At 38.0% G+C, this 17,149-nt stretch overlaps 1 pseudogene; it reads right to left on the reverse strand.

Moving 5' to 3' along the window:
• Positions 1-9,723: 9,723 nt before the first annotated feature.
• On the reverse strand, positions 9,724-9,954 carry LOC125160691 (bublin coiled-coil protein-like; annotated as a pseudogene).
• Between the last annotated feature and the right edge of the window lie 7,195 nt (positions 9,955-17,149).

The raw sequence follows: 17,149 nt of genomic DNA on the forward strand, positions 1-17,149 counted from the left end.
TGAGATGATGTTGGCTGTGGACTTGTCATTTATGTCCTTTATTAATGTTGGGGTATGTTTCCTCTATATGGGGTATGTTTCCAGATTGTTGTGAGGTTTTTTCATGAATCAATGTTAAATTTATCAAATACTTTTTCTGCATCTACTGAGATTATCATATGATTTTTCAAGTTTTATTCAGAAATAATTGATACACATCACTGTACCAGTTTAAAGCATAGTGTGATAGTTTGAGTTACATGTATTGTGAAATGTTTACCATAGTAGGTTCAGCTAACATCTATTTTCTTATATAGACACAATAAATAGAAAAGAAAGAAAAAAGGGAAAATTTTTTCTTTTTTGTGATGAGAACTCTCCAGACTTACTCTCTTGAAACGTTCTTATATATCATACAGCAAGGTTAGCCATACTCCTCATGTTCTACATTACATCCCTACTACTTATTTATCTTCTAATTGGAAGATTGTACCTTTCCCCTTTATTTTGTTAATTTGATATATTACATTGATTTTGCATGTGGTGAGCCATCCTGGAGCCTCTAGAGTAAAAATCCACTTGGTCACAGTATGTGATCCTTTTAATGTATTATTGAATTTGACTTGCTAATATTTTGTTGAGGACTTTGCATCTGTGTTTATGAGGGATATTGGACTGTATTTTTCTTTTCTTGTAGTGTCCTTGTATGATTTTGATATCAGAGTAATGATGGCCTTGTAAAATGAGTTTGGAAGTTTTCTTTCGTCTTCTATTTTTTGGAAAAGTTTGAGAAGGATTGGTATTAATTCTTTAAATGTGTGGTAGAATTCACCAGTGAAACTGGTCATGGACTTTTGTGTGTTGACAGGTTTCTAATTACTGATTCAATCTCCTTACTGGTAATCAATCTGTTTAGATTTTATTTTCCTGCATGATTCAATCTTGGCAGGTTTATGCTTCTAAAAGTGTATCCATTCCTTCTAGATTTTCTTGTTCACTGACATATAATTGTTCATAGTAGTCTCATGATCCTTTGTATTTTTGTGACATCAGTTGTAATGTCTCATTTTTCATTTCTGAATCTATTTATATGAATCCTCTCTTTTTGTTGAGTCTAGATAAAAGTTTGTCTGTTTTATCTTTTCAAAAAACCAGCTCTTAGTTTTAGTGATCTTTCTTATTGTCTTTTTAGTCTCTATTTCATTAATTTACTCTCTGATCTTTGCTATTTTCCTTCCTTCTATCTTTGAACTTTTATTATTATTATTTTTCTAGTTCTTTGAGGTATACAGGTAGAGACTTCATTTGTGATCTTTCTTATTTCTCAAAGCAGGCTTTTATTGCTATGAACTCCCCTTTTAGAATTGCTTTTGCTGCATCCCATAAATTTTGGTATGTTTCATTTCCATTTTCATTTGTCTCAAGATTTTACTAGCTATTCTTTTGCTATTTTCTTTAACCCATTGTTTTTCAATACTATATTGTTTAATCTAAATGTATTTGTGGATTTTCCAGTTTTCTAGTATTTGATCTCTAGTTTTATAACATTGTGGTCAGTGGTCAGAAAAGATGCTTGATATGATTTTCATCTTTTCAAATTTACTAAGACTTGTTTTTTGTTAAATCTTAAATTTATTGACTACTTAAATTTATTAAGATGTTGTAGATCATAAACATGTGATCTATTCTGGAGAATGTCCCTTGTGTACTTGAGAAGATGGAATTCTGCTTTTGGTTGAAATGTTCTATAAATGTCTATTAGTTCATCTGGTCTGACATGTTACTTAAGTCCAATGTTTTCTTATTGATTTCTTGTCTGGATGATCTATCCATTGATATAAGTGGAGTATTAAAGTTTTCTACTCTTTTTGTTTTGCTGTTTCTCCTTCTGGGTCTGTTAGTATTTGCTTAGTATATTTAGATGCTCTTATGTTGGATTCATAATTATTTACAAATATTATATTCTCTTGTTGTATTGGCCCTTTTATGAGTATATATGCAGCATATAGTTGGGTCTTATTTTTCTTATACATGCAGGCACCCTGTGTCTTTTGATTGGATAATTTAGTCCATTTACGTTTAAAGTAATTATTTATAGGTTTGGACTTATTGCCATTTGTTTTCTGTAAATCCTTTGTTACTTTCTTCTTTTGTTCCCTTCCTTTGTGATTTGGTGATTTTCTGTAGTGGTATTCTTAGAGTCCTTTCTCTTTAGTCTTGAGAGAGTGGTCTTATAGGAGCTACGCCTTGTCAACCATCCTGGCCCGGGATCCTGGTTGTTTCTCAAACTTTTGTGATTGTTCAAGTTGACTTCTTAGTTCTTAGTGGCTCCTAGTAGTTGAGGGTGAACCAAGATCCATCAGTGTCCCAAAGAGAAAAATTGTAATTAGGCTAGTTGGAAGCCAGAACTCCAGGCAGTGTTTTGGAAAGTATAGGATTAGGCCCTTTCCAGGGAGAAACTGGGAGTTAAGTGTTTTTGGTTCTTTTTCTGTATGGGTCCCAGATGTATAGCTGGGGTGGGAATGTGTGATGCTCCTGTGTAGCTGTTCATTCCATGTGTCATGGGAGGAGGGAAGTTCAGGAGTCTCTTGTGTCACTATCTTTAAAGACCTCCCCTGTGTTTTTGAGGTTTCTTGTTTTGTTTTTATAGATGTCTATAACAGGACATCTGGATGTCCTATAATAGGACATTTTATAGATGTCTATAACAGGAGACAAGATGTCTCCTCTTGTCCTGATCAACTCAAAGTTTTTATCATGAATAGGTATTGAGTTTTGCCTAATATTTTTCTGCCTGTATTGAATGATGATATGTTTTTTTCTCCTGTTTTATTTTTTTTTTACTATTTTTAGAAAATATTTTTCACCAAATATAGAAACCTTAGGTTGACATTGTTCTTCTTTTAGCACTTTAGAAATCTCATTTTTTTTTCTGGCATATATCCTTTCTGATAAATATGTATAGTCATTATCTTTGCAATGTGTCTTTTTCTCTGGCTGCTTTTAAGATTTTCTCTTTATCACTTATTACTCCCTAGTTAGACAGTTATCCTAATCTGAAATCCATGTCTTAACAGTGGTCAGCTTGAATTCTAAAGAGGAAGTTCAGACAATAGAGGCAGCTGCTACCAGCACTTTTCTAATTTTATCATTGATCATCATTAGAGCCTTGCCTTGGTTAATTAGTGTAATAAATGCCAGAAGTGAGTTTTAGTGGGTGAAATTAGTGACTTGTTAATTAGCTAAATGAATGTTAGAAATATCTTTTTGGTTAAGTAAATATTCAAATTGTATGATCTGGCTGAACTATTTTGGAAATGATTTTGACAGAGAATAAAGTATAAGCATCTTTGAGAACCCAAGCACCTCAAGGATGGTGCTTGATCTCTTAAGTGTCTTCTAATCCAGCCTTGGTAAGAAAGATTTCTGGTTGACTAATTCTGGTGATAAATTAAATGATCTACCTTTAGAATACTGTTATGTCTGCCTCAAGTGAACTTTTCATGCAGGATGTTGTTATATCATCTAATAAGATAGAAAACTGAGACTTTGGGGGCGCCTGGGTGGCACAGTCGGTTAAGCGTCCGACTTCAGCCAGGTCACGATCTCGCGGTCCCTGAGTTTGAGCCCTACGTCAGGCTCTGGGCTGATGGCTCGGAGCCTGGAGCCTGTTTCCGATTCTGTGTCTCCCTCTCTCTGCCCCTCCCCCATTCATGCTCTGTCTCTCTCTGTCCCCCCCGCCAAAAAAAAAAAAGTTGGAAAAAAAAAACTGAGACTTTGTCAAATTTATAAAACAAAGTTATATGAACTACTTGGTATCTGCTTTCTCTTTTTTTTTAATTTTTAAGAAAATAACTTTTAATGTTTATTTATTTTTGACAGAGAGAGACAGAGCATGAGCAGGGGAGGAGTAGAGAGACAGACACACACACACATAATCCAAGCAGGCTCCAGGCTCTGAGCTGTCAGCACAGAGCCCAATGTGGGGCTCGAACCCACAAACCATGAAATCATGACCTGAGCCAAAGTCAGACGCTCAACTGACTGAGCCACCAAGGTGCCCCATTTTTAAACTTTTTAATGTTTTTATTTATTTTTGAGAGAGTGAGACACAGTGCGAGCAGGGGAGGGGCAGAGAGAGAGGGAGACACAGAATCCAAAGCATGCTCCCCGCTCTGAGCTGTCAGCACAAAACTTGAAGTGGGGCTCAAACTAACTGTGAAATCATGAGCTGAGCCCAAGTTGTAAGCTTAACTGACTGAGCCACCCAGGTGCCCCAGTATCTGCTTTCTAATGAATGTTTTTTAAAACAAATATTTGATAAGTTTCTCAGGATCCACATAAGAGTGAAAACATGTGGTATCTGTCTTTCTCTGTATGACTTATTTCACCTAGCATAACACTCTCCATGGGGGAGGGGAAGAAAAAAAAAAAGTTAGGGAGAGAGCCAAACCATAAAAGACTCTTAAAAACTGAAAATAAACTGAGGGTTGATGGCAAGTGGGAGGGAGGGGAGTGTGGGTGATGGGCAATCAGGAGGGCACCTGTTGGGAGGAGCACTGGGTGTTGGATGGAAACCAATTTGACAATAATTTTCATATTAAAAAATAGAATAAATAAATAAAAATTTTTAATTGAAAATAAAAAAACAAATATTTGAATGTAAAACAAAATTTCATCTAAGATTCTTGCTTTTATAATAACCCAGTATTGAGGTTGAGGAAAAGTAGTTATCCCTCACCTACCTCTAATCATTGATGGCTATCATTATTTACCAAAAGGAACCTAAGAGTTGTGCATGGCCAATTTATAACAGGCTAAATTTTTTAAAGGTCCTTATAAAAATGATTATTAAAATGTACTAGGTTTATAAATAGAAAAATAAGATTAAAAAATATAAAGTTACAACAAGAGCTTTTTTTTCTGTTCTCCACATCCATCCTCAAGGACACCAAAAAAACTTAAATCACAACATTGAGTCAGAGTTAGGTAGATCCAAATTGGAAGAAACCTTCAAAATCATCTAATATGGCCCTTTAATTTTTCAGTAACTTTTGTAGAGATTTGATTAATTGTTCAAAGGATTAATCGAGGTCCTTCATGAAAACTCAGGTCCTCATGAATCCCTTGTTCTACCTAATGAACTTTAAAGTTTAATAATATTTTATTTATTTAATGAAAATCTTATCTGTTCGACCACAGGCTTTTGTTTGCTCATCTGCATTTGTCTAGATTTTAAAGATTACACTTTCTCTGTGTTGGCCATATAATAGGTTCTCAGTAGTACTTATTTTTCATTGATTTATTTAATCTTTGTAAAAACCCTCTGAAGTAGGTACTAATATTATCTCCATTATTCAGATAAAGAACTTGGAATCAGAGACTTCAGTAGTTTCCCAAAGGTCATTCTCAACTAGTAAATGGAGTAACCATTACTCAAACCCAAGTCCATGTACAGAGCCCAAACTCAACAATATATGATACTATTTCTCAATATATTAAGTGTGATAATTTATGAGATAACACTTAACACAGGACCTAGCATAAAAATATTTGTATTGATAAACATTAATTTAGTAGATAACTAATCTTTTTTTCTTCCGCCCCTCCCCCCCTGGTTTGATGGGAACTTTAAGCTTTTGAAATTTTGACTAACTGGCCAAAAAGTTTCTGTGAAATAAACTAAAAACTCTTCTGCAAGGAAAAAGGACTTGGGTGGGCAGAAAATGATGGAAGAAGGAAATAAAGACCAAAAAAGGCTTGAGGAACTCCAAAGTCCAAAAAACTAGGGGATCATTAGGAAGCATGGTTCAAGAGAGAAACTATTATGTGGGTATTGGCCCGTGGTCAGAGAGAAAGGCCATTGAAAGGGGCCTTATTTGGATGATCAGGAACCTGGATGGACAGTGTTTGCAAGCTGATTACATATATTTTCCACAGTACCAGTTCCTTTTCTTTGTTTTTTGTCCTGATATTATCAACGTATTCCATTCAGTGACTCTAGCAGTTCGAAAATCTTAAATGAAAGAAATGTAGATACGTATTTTGGTGGTGGTGAGGGTGGCAGTCACAGTGGTGGCAGTGGCGGTGGTGGTGGTAAGCATGCGAACCTCTTACAGTTCTTCTTGAGAGGAACTTGAACTGAACTGGGGTTTCTGGTTAGGCAAGGACACCACCATCATATCATCATCATCATCATCATCATCATCATCATCATATTTTTACCAATACTTGCCAAAATCTACATATCTATTATAGTACTGTGTCAAAGGTTCAAAATAGTCAAAGTAAAACCAAAGAATCACTGTAGTAATAATTAGCACAAATTTATTATGCACACACCAAACAGGACAATTTGCAAACCAGGAGCATTTGGACCAGAACATGGAATGAAAGCTGAGTGGTATATTGTTATAAAGCAGCTTACATAGGGAGAAAGCAGTGACTGTTTATTCTTCATAGTGATTGGTTACAATATTAAAATTTTCAGTGGTTACCTCACATCAACCATGGGAAACAGTTCAAGTTTTGCTTAGCATTTCCAGAAGCACCAGCAAGGAATGATCCAGGTTAAGTTAGCCTTGCAAAAAAAGCTAAATTAAGCTTTGCCTACCTGACTAAACTGGTTTGTCTGCTGAAGGAACCTTCAAGACTGGTCTCTGTCTGTCCTTGATTTTAAGAACTACTATATAGTATTATTAGATATTGGAGGTAAAAATAAGTTAATAAGGTATGAATTGCCTTTGCCTTCAAGTAACAGAGTACTTTCTGTCTGTTTGGTGTTAAATATTTGGAACAACATAGTTGCCCCCTACCCCTTACAGGTATGGTCTCCGCTAGGATTAGCTGGATGAAATGTCTCTTCAGCCTGTTTCCTAGTTGTTTTATGCAGTTTTCTAACTTTGGGTCCATTGTCTTTGGCTTTGTCACTCCTTATTCACTTTCTGTTCCAGCATGTTTTTCACTGCTCCCATCCTCGCTCCATGCACCGGGGGTGTCACTTGATGTTAAGGACCCCATTTCCTTTACAGTATCTGATGATTTCCTTCTGACTAAACGTAGGGATTCTGATTCCAGCCCTCAGTGTTCAGCTGAAAGGCAGCGGGGGGTGGGGGGGAGCTATTCCGAGATTATTTGAGGTACTTGATGATTATAGAAGGAAAAGATTTCAGAAGTTAGATGGTACTTTTGTTTTGGGAGCACCTGGGTGGCTCAGTTGGTTAAGCGTCTGCCTTTGGCTCAGGTCATGAGCTCCCGGTTCACGAGTTCAAGCCCCACATCGGACTCTATGCTTTCAGCACAGATCCTGCTTCAGATTCTCTCCCCCGACCCCTGCCCCTGCCCCACTTGCATACACACTCTCTCTCTCTTAAAATAAATAAATAAACCTTAAAAAAAAAAAAAGGAAGGTACTTTTGTTTCAAATAAAAAACCTAGGCCCAGAAAAGTTAAGTGTCATGAGGCCAGTGACACGGGTCACTCAAGGGCAGAACAGGGAGTTTTCAGTTTCTGTGCTCTATTTACCATAGCACAAAATACCACAATATATCATGTTTTAATAAGACTGTTGAGAAACAAGGAAGACAGGGGCAGGAACATCCTGCCTCACTTCTCAAATTACACCACACAGGTGCTACATATGTCACTAGTTCCTATTTCATTACTAACAAGGACAGTTTTGAAAATTCCAGGGTAAATTGTCGGAAATGTCTGAACAATAAACTGGTTTGACAAAACCAACTCATGCTGAGTTTGCTTTAAAAAAAATATTTTAGTGAAAATATTATTATATTTGGACTTAAATACCCCTTGGAGGATTTGTCAAGAAGGAAATAGAACATTGATTGTTTAGGCCCCTTGAAGACACAGAGGTCCAGAAACCAAATGAAATTGATCAGTTTGTTTTCTCCTTCTAAAGAGAAAAAAAATGCCCCAAATCGATGTGTGGTCATCACGGAAAGAATTCAGTTGTAAACCAGGCTTACTTGAATATCTGTGGGCTGTTTACAGTTCAGAGCCAAGGAGATACACCAGAATTTTCTGGATTAAAAATGAAGTCATGTGTTTAAAAGAGTATATTGATCTCTTTAAAAACAAAACAAAAAAAAATCCTGCTGGGATTTTTGTTAGGGTTGCTTTAAATCTGCAAATTTAGCAAAAATTGACTCAATAGATGGTCAATATTAGATCTTCCTGCCGTATACACAGCATCATATTTAGTGCTGTAAATTTATATGCTGTATCTCTGTGTTTATTTAGGTCTTATTTAATTTGTCAGCAATATTTAGTATTATTCACTGTATAGGTATTATGCTGGTTATATATATTCCTAAATATTTCTTATATTTGATGCTATCACAAATGCCATTGTTTTCCAATTGTTTATTGGCAGAATATAAAAATACGATTGATTTTTATATACTGATCTTATATGCTGGAACCTACTAAATTCACTTATTAGTTCTAGTAACTCTTTTGTAGATTCCTTAGGATTTTCTGTGTATATGATCTGTCATATGCAAATAATGACAGTTTAACTTTTTCCATCCCAATATGTAGACCTTTATTTTATGTATGTGGGCCTTTTTTAGGTAAAAATGGTGAGAGTATACATCTTTGCCTTCTCCTGATTTTAGGAGAATACATTAAGTCTTTCACCACTAAATATGATGCTGTGTATAGGTTTTTCCTAAATGTCCTTCATCAGGTTCAGGTAGTACCCTTCTATTCCTAGTTTGCTGAGAGTATTTGTCATGAATGAGAATTCAATTTTATCAATACCTTTTCTGCATCTATTGAGATGATCCTGTGATTTTCTTCTTTATGTGGTAAATATGTTGAATTGTATTGATTAATTTTCCCCCAGTTTTATTGAGATGTAATTGACATATAACATTGTATAAGTTTAAAGTATACAGCATGATAATTTAGTATACATATATCGCACAATGATTACCACAATAAGTTTAATTAGCACATCCATCACCTCATATTATTACAATTTCTGTGTGTGTGATAAGAACTTTTATTATCCACTGTCAGTAACTTTGAAGTATACAATATAGTATTATTAAGTATAGTCACCATGCTATTATGCGTTACATCCCAAGAACTTTTTTATCTTACTGGAAGTTTGTACCTTTTAACCACTTTCACCCTTTTCCACCAGCCCCTAAATCTTGCCTCTGTCAGCCAAAAATTTGTTTATATGAGTTTGGTTTTTTTACATTCCACATATACATGAGATCACACAGTATTCGTCTTTCCCTGACTTATTTCACTTAGCATAGTGCCCTCAAGTTTTATCCATCTTGTCACAGATAGCAGTATTTCCTTCTTTTTTTTATAACTTAATAATTCCTATTGTACATATTTACCATATTTTCTCTATCCATTCATCCGTCGATGAATGCTTAAGCTGTTTCCATGTCAAAGCTATTGTTTTTTGTTGGTTTGTTGTTGTTGTTGTTGTTGTTGTTGTTGTTGTTGTGAGAACCATTTAATGTGGGCACTCCAGGCCTGGGCAGTGTGGGGAGTGCCCTGCAATTGGGCAGGCAGGCCAGGCAGGCAGCCCCAGGTGTTTGGGGCTGGCCTAGGCATGCCAGGGGGAGGACCCAGGTGGGCAGGTCCACCAGGGGACCTGTCAGCCAGACCTTGAGAAGGTATCTAAGCCAGCTGGTGAGTGCCCAGGCCAGAGCCTAATCCAGGGAGGCAAGGTTGGGGCTGGTTGGGGGCTCTCAGAGCCTAAGGACTGGCATCCCTAGAGGCCTCCCCAGGATTCTGCTGGAACTCAAGGTGTCTCTACCAGTTGGACTCAAGCAGCTTCTGGAGGCAGGCTTGGAGGTGGTCGTTCTTCTCCTCCAGGTGGTCCAGACAGGAGTTGATCTGGTCCAACATGGAGTTGATGGCAGCACCAAAGCTGACATCCTCACCTGCCTCCACTGGCATGCCCAAGTCCCCACTGGGGCCTGACATTGTGGGCTCACAGGGCCAGAGCCTCCTAACAATGAAATGCGGGACCCTGGTGAGCACAGCTGGTGTGGGGCAGAAGGTGGAGGTGACAGATCCATATCTTAGTTAACATAAATAATGCTGCAATTAACATGGAGGTACCGATATCTTTTTGAGTTAATGTTTTTATTTTCTTTGGCTAAATCATCAGAAGTGGGATTGCTGGGTTGTATGATTGTTCTATTTTGAATTTTTTAAAAAAGAACCTCCATATCGTACCAAACTGGCACATAGTGGCTCTACTAGTTTACAGTTCCACCAATAGTGCACAAGAGTTCCCTTTTCTCTACATCCTTGCCAATGCTTATTATTTCCTTTTGCTAATAGGCCTTATAACTGGTGTGAGATGATACCTCACTGTGGTTTTGATTTGCATTTCCTTGATGATTAGTGATGCCGAGTACCTTTTCATGTATTTGTTGGACATCTGTGTGTCTTCTTTAGAAAAGTATCTATTCAGATTTTCTACCTATTTTTTAATCAGATTGTTTTAGTAAGTCACATGAATTCTTTACATATTTTGGATATTAATCCCCTTCTCAGATATATACTTTGTAAATATTTTTTCCCATTCAACAGGCTGGCTTTTCATTTTGTTGATGGTTACCTTTGCTGTGCAGAAGCTTTTTAGTTTGATGCAGTCCCACCTGCTTATTTTTGCTTTTCTTGCTTTTGGTGTCAAATCCAAAAAATCGTCAACACCAGTGCCAGGGGACTTACCACCTGTTTTATGGTTTCATGTTTTACATTGAAGTGTTTAATCCATTTGAGTTAGTTTTTGTAAATGGTTTAAGACAATGGTCCAGTTTTCGTTCTTTTGCATGTGACTGTCCAGTGTTCCTAACACCATTTATTGAAGTCTATCCTTTCCTAATTGTATGTTCTTGGCTCCTTTGTCATCAATTAATTGACCATAAATGTATGGATTTACTTCTGGTCTCTCTGTTCCATCGATCTCTGTGTGTGTTTCTATGCCAGGACCATACTGTTTTGATTACTGTAGCTTTTTTTTAAAAATTTTTTTTTTCAACGTTTATTTATTTTTGGGACAGAGAGAGACAGAACATGAACGGGGGAGGGGCAGAGAGAGAGGGAGACACAGAATCGGAAACAGGCTCCAGGCTCTGAGCCATCAGCCCAGAGCCCGACGCGGGGCTCGAACTCACGGACCGCGAGATCGTGACCTGGCTGAAGTCAGACCCTTAACCGACTGCGCCACCCAGGCGCCCCGATTACTGTAGCTTTATAACATAGTTTGAAATCAGGGAACATGATGCCTCCATCTTTTTTTTTTCCCCTCAAAATTGCTTTGGCTATTCACTATCTTTTGTGGTTCCATACAAATTTTGGGTTGTAAGAAATGCCATAGGAATTTTTAGTGGAATTACATTGAATCTGAATTACTTTGGGTAGTATGGACATTTTAACATTATCAGTTCTTCCATCCATGAGCACAGAATGACTTTTTAGTCTCTCTTACATTAATTTATGCTTTTATCTTTGTTATTTCCTTCCTCCTACTAACTTTGGGCTTTGATCTTCTTTTTCTAGTTTCTTGACTTAGGCATTTATTGCTATGAACTTCCCTTTTAGAACTGCTTTTGCTGAATCCCATTTGATGTGTGCTGCATTTCTCTTTTCTTTTGCCTCAAGGTATTTTTTTTATTTTGCTTTTGATTTCTTTATTGACCCACTGGTTGTTCAGTAGCATGCTTAGTCTCCAGATATTTGTGAACTTTTCCAGTTTTCTCCTAGTAATTGACTTCTAGTTTCATATCATTGTGGTCAGAAAAAGTGCTTAATGTGACTTCAGTCTTCTTAAATTTGTTAAGACAGCTTTGTAGTAGAGGCTAAAGTCTGGGATTGTGATGCCTCCTGCTTTGGTCTTCTTCTTCAAAATTCCTTTGGCTATTCGGGGCCTTTTGTGGTTCCATATGAATTTTAGGATTGCTTGTTCTAGTTTTGAGAAGAATGCTGGTGCAATTTTGATTGGGATTGCATTGAATGTGTAGATAGCTTTGGGTAGTATTGACATTTTGACAATATTTATTTTTCCAATCCATGAGCAGGGAATGTCTTTCCATTTCTTTAAATCTTCTTCAATTTCCTTCATAAGCTTTCTATAATTTTCAGCATACAGATCCTTTACATCTTTGGTTAGATTTATTCCTAGGTATTTTATGCTTCTTGGTGCAATTGTGAATGGGATCAGTTTCTTTATTTGTCTTTCTGTTGCTTCATTGTTAGTGTATAAGAATGCAACTGATTTCTGTACATTGATTTTGTATCCTGCAACTTTGCTGAATTCCTGTATCAGTTCTAGCAGACTTTTGGTGGAGTCTACCGGATTTTCCATGTATAATATCATGTCATCTGCAAAAAGCGAAAGCTTGACTTCATCTTTGCCAATTTTGATGCCTTTGATTTCCTTTTGTTGTCTGATTGCTGATGCTAGAACTTCCAGCACTATGTTAAACAGCAGCGGTGAGAGTGGGCATCCTTGTCGTGTTCCTGATCTCAGGGAAAAAGCTCTCAGTTTTTCCCCGTTGAGGATGATGTTAGCTGTGGGCTTTTCATAAATGGCTTTTATGATCTTTAAGTATGTTCCTTCTATCCCGACTTTCTCAAGACAGCATGGTATTGGCACCAAAACAGACACATAGACCAATGGAATAGAATAGAAACCCCAGAACTAGACCCACAAACGTATGGCCAACTCATCTTTGACAAAGCAGGAAAGAACATCCAATGGAAAAAAGACAGCCTCTTTAACAAATGGTGCTGGGAGAACTGGACAGCAACATGCAGAAGGTTGAAACTAGACCACTTTCTCACACCATTCACAAAAATAAACTCAAAATGGATAAAGGACCTAAATGTGAGACAGGAAACCATCAAAACCTTAGAGGAGAAAGCAGGAAAAGACCTCTCTGACCTCAGCCGTAGCAATCTCTTACTGGACACATCCCCAAAGGCAAGGGAATTAAAAGCAAAAGTGAATTACTGGGACCTTATGAAGATAAAAAGCTTCTGCACAGCCAAGGAAACAACCAACAAAACTAAAAGGCAACCAACGGAATGGGAAAAGATATTCGCAAATGACATATCGGACAAAGGGCTAGTATCCAAAATCTATAAAGAGCTCACCAAACTCCACACCCAAAAAACAAATAACCCAGTGAAGAAATGGGCAGAAAACATGAATAGACACTTCTCTAAAGAAGACATCCGGATGGCCAACAGGCACATGAAAAGATGTTCAGCGTCGCTCCTTATCAGGGAAATACAAATCAAAACCACACTCAGGTATCACCTCACGCCAGTCAGAGTGGCCAAAATGAGCAAATCAGGAGACTATAGATGCTGGAGAGGATGTGGAGAAACGGGAACCCTCTTGCACTGTTGGTGGGAATGCAAATTGGTGCAGCCGCTCTGGAAAGCAGTGTGGAGGTTCCTCAGAAAATTAAAAATAGACCTACCCTATGACCCAGCAATAGCACTGCTAGGAATTTATCCAAGGGATACAGGAGCACTGATGCATAGGGGCACTTGTACCCCAATGTTCATAGCAGCACTCTCAACAATAGCCAAATTATGGAAAGAGCCTAAATGTCCATCAACTGATGAATGGATAAAGAAATTGTGGTTTATATACACAATGGAATATTACGTGGCAATGAGAAAAAATGAAATACGGCCTTTTGTAGCAACGTGGATGGAACTGGAGAGTGTGATGCTAAGTGAAATAAGCCATACAGAGAAAGACAGATACCATATGGTTTCACTCTTATGTGGATCCTGAGAACCTTCACAGGAACCCATGGGGGAGGGGAAAGAAAAAAAAAAAAAAGAGGTTAGAATGGGAGAGAGCCAAAGCATAAGAGACTTAAAAACTGAGAACAAACTGAGGGTTGATGGGGGGTGGGAGGGAGGAGAGGGTGGGTGATGGGTATTGAGGAGGGCACCTTTTGGGATGAGCACTGGGTGTTGTATGGAAACCAATTTGTCAATAAATTTCATAAAAAAAAAAAAAAAAAAAAAAATTTGTTAAGACTTGTTTTGTGGCCTGATATATGATCTACCTTGGAAACTGTTCCATGTGCACTTTAGAAGAATATGTATTATAGTGCTTTTGGATAGAATATTATTTATATATCTGTTAAGTTCATTTGGTTTAAAGTGTTGCTTAAGGCCAATGTTTCCTTATTGATTTTCTGTCTGGATGATCTATCCAGGAATTTAAGTAGTACATTAAAGTCCCCTACTATTATTGTATTGCTGTCTATTTCTCCCTCTAGGTCTGTTAATAATTGCTTTATATATTTAGGTGCTTCTATGTTGGATGCATAATTATTTATAAATGTATCCTCTTGTTGGATTGACCCCTTTATCAATATGTAATGCCCTTCTTTATTATTAGTTTTTGTTTCAAAGTGTTTTGCCTGATATAAATATAGCTACCATCAGCTTTCTTTTGGCTCCCATTTTCATGGAATATCTTTTTCCATTCCTTTACTTTCAGTCTGTGTGTGGCCTGATTTCTAAATTGGGTTTCTTGTGGGCAGCCTATAGATGGGCTCTTTTTTTAATCAATTCATTCTTTGTCTTTTGAGTGGAGAATTTAGTGTACTTACATTTTAAGTAATTATTGATAGGTATATACCTATTGCCATTTTGTTAATCGTTTTCCAGCTGTTTTGTAGTTCCCTTGTTTCTTTTTTCTTCTCCTGTTCTTCTCCTCTGTTATTTAATGACTTTCTTCAGCGGTATGCTTAGATTCATTTCTTATTATCTTTTGCATATCTACTATGGGCTTTTGCTTGGTGACTACCATGAAACTTATATAACTTATTTTTATAACTAATTTAAGTTGATAAAAACTGAAGTTTGAACATATTCTAATGCTCTGTATTTTTACTCTTTCACCCACATTTTATTTCTGATGTCACATTTTACATCTTTTAATCTTGTGTAGCCCTTCACTAACTATTTTTTAAAAATTATGTTTATTTTTGAGAGAGAGAGCACAAGCGAGGGAAGGGCAGAGAGAGAGGGAGAAACAGAATCTGAAGCTGTCATCACAGAGCCCAATGTGGGGCCTGAACTCACGAAATGTGAGATCATGACCTGAGCTGAAGTCAGCCACTTAACCAACTGAGACACCCAGGTGTTACTTTTACTTTTTTTTGTTGTTTAACATTTATTTATTTTTGAGAGACAGAGAGCATGAGCAGGGGAGGGGCAGAGAGAGAGGGAGACACAGAATCTGAAGCAGGCTCCAGGTTCTCAGCTGCAAGCACAGAGCCTGACGTGTGGCTTGAACTCACGAATCGTGAGACCATGACCTAGGCTGAAGTCAGATGCTTACTGACTGAACCACCCAGGTGCCCCTATTACTTTTACCTTTTAACTTCAGCTTTATAAATGATTAATATACTGTTTTTACTATATATTTTCCTTTACCAGTGAGAATTATTCTTTCATGTGTTTTCCTGTTATTAATTAGCATCATTTTGTTCCAGCTTAAAGAACACTTTCTTATAAGGCTGGTCTAATGGTGCTAGGCTCCTTTAGCTTACTGAGGTGTTGTCTTATTCTTTTGTTTGGAAAATATCCCTCTGTTTCTTTATTTTTCTTGGCTATCTGTATTGGTTTCTGTGTATTAGATGAAACATCCACATCTCCCAGTCTTAGAGGGTTGTCCTTATGTAGAAGATAAACCATATTGTTCAACTCTGCCCTAGCTCTTGGTTGACTCTTAAAACTTTCTGAGTGTACAAACAGCCTATTTAATTATTAATAGCTCCCAGTAGTTGAAAATGTACTAAGACCAGTCAATGTTCCAAAGTGGGGGGTAGGATTTCAGTCAGCACCTAGATTTAGGCCGACTGGAAGCCAGACCCTCAGGCAACAGCTGTTAAAGTATATATATATATATATATATATATATATATAGTCCCTTGGGACCACAAAGGAGCCCTGCAGGTTCCCAGAGCCAGGTGATCTGGAGGAGCCCCTGGGAAGCAGTTGCAAAAAAGCTGGGCTTCAGGTAAGTGTCAAGCTTCTTTCTGGGAGGAACTGATGAGATGTAGAGAGGCAGAGGAAGAATGCAGAGATGGTGTCCCCTGATCTGCATTCCCTGAGAGTGCCTATGTAGTCTCCAGGTGTGTGCCAATTTTGAAACCTTCCCCTAAGGCCAAAGTTCTAGGACTAGCAAGTAGACTTTTTCTCAGAAAAACTGGGGATGCATTTCCCTCTGCTCTCCATGCAGTGCCTTGGGGGTAGTAGCCTGCCAAGAACTGTGTCTCCAATTGTTACGGTCCTGGAGAACCCAGGAATACCAGACCCCTGGCCACCAGAGTCTGGTGATCAAGGTGTATCTCCTGGGCCGCAGCCACTGACAGCAGTGCACCAAATGCAAAATGTGTGATGCTGGTGTTCTGGAGTGTGGCAGAGGGAGAGTGTGAAGATATCACGCACCCTCCAAGGTCTTAAGAAAGGTTTACAGTTAGCCATTGGATGTGTTTTCAGTTATAAGCTTGCCCATAAAACTGTAGCTGTGATGATAAACTAATTGGCCTCTTCCCAGAAATATTGAGCTCCTGGGTCTGCTTCTTCTTGTTGTGCCCTGGGGTGGTAGCTGCAGTCCTGCTGGACCCACAAGCATAAACCTCCCGGGGCCACCGAGGGCCAGGCAATATAAGTGTTCCTTGGCAATAGCTATAAAAATCAAGGCACCAGAGAATGGTATAAGTTCCTTTCTGTAAGATACTGGCAAGCTAGAGCCAGGCAGAGACCACAGAGATTGCATCCACCAGCCTCCTCTGTTCCCTTCACTCTGCTGGGAGAAGCTCTGGGTTTTGAGTTCCCTTTCAACTTTTGTTCACTATACCAGGGGTGGAGTTTATGATGAGATTGTGTCTCAGACTTTCCTGCCTTCTCTGATGTGGTTTCTCCCTTGTTTGCTCGGTGTGAATGGGTTGCACCACCAGTTTCTGGGTCTTTTTTCTTATTCTTTTTAAGTTTATTTATTTTTGAGAGAGGGAGATCGTATGTGAGCAAGGGAGGGGCAGAGAGAGAGGGAGAGAGAATCCCAAGCAAGCTCCACACTGGCAGCACAGCCCAACATGGGGCTCATTGTCATAAATTGTAAGATCAT

This window comes from Prionailurus viverrinus, chromosome A2 (genome assembly GCF_022837055.1).
Source record: "Prionailurus viverrinus isolate Anna chromosome A2, UM_Priviv_1.0, whole genome shotgun sequence".
Lineage (NCBI taxonomy): Eukaryota > Metazoa > Chordata > Mammalia > Carnivora > Felidae > Prionailurus > Prionailurus viverrinus.